Here is a 495-nt window from a genome sequence, read left to right as displayed (position 1 = left end):
ATTTTCCCTATCTTTAGTCTTCAGTGAATTACCTTTATAGTTTTTGTTTTTTACCTCATTTGTGTTCCACCTTTGTTTCAGGGGTGGTTTTTTTTTTTTTTCCTTCCTTTCAAATGAGTTGCTTCTGCTTAAATATATTTAAAAAGAAAACTTGGTGTCACTCCCATGAGTAGAAAGCAAATATAAATCGCCATAGATAGATGCTGTGTGTAAGAAATAAATACAGTGAAATAAACACATTTCAGATAAATACTATCCCTTTGGAGGTTTAGAAATCTGGGAAAGGGAAGTTAGCATGTGTTAAAGGGTAGCAAGCAGGTTATACTTTGATATAATCAAAAGAATTGAAAGACGCTTCCCTTTTGAAATGATACTGCTGGGTCTGTGTCCCTACAAAGCTCTGAACTGTGTCACTCGGGGAAGCATTGGCCTGGGGGAATTTACTAGATGGTAAAAGACTTGACCAGGTGCTAATCCCTGATAAAAGTAAGATAT

The sequence above is a fragment of the Crocuta crocuta genome, unplaced genomic scaffold, assembly GCF_008692635.1.
Source record: "Crocuta crocuta isolate KB4526 unplaced genomic scaffold, BGI_CrCroc_1.0 scaffold755, whole genome shotgun sequence".
Lineage (NCBI taxonomy): Eukaryota > Metazoa > Chordata > Mammalia > Carnivora > Hyaenidae > Crocuta > Crocuta crocuta.
This window is presented reverse-complemented; position numbering follows the sequence as displayed.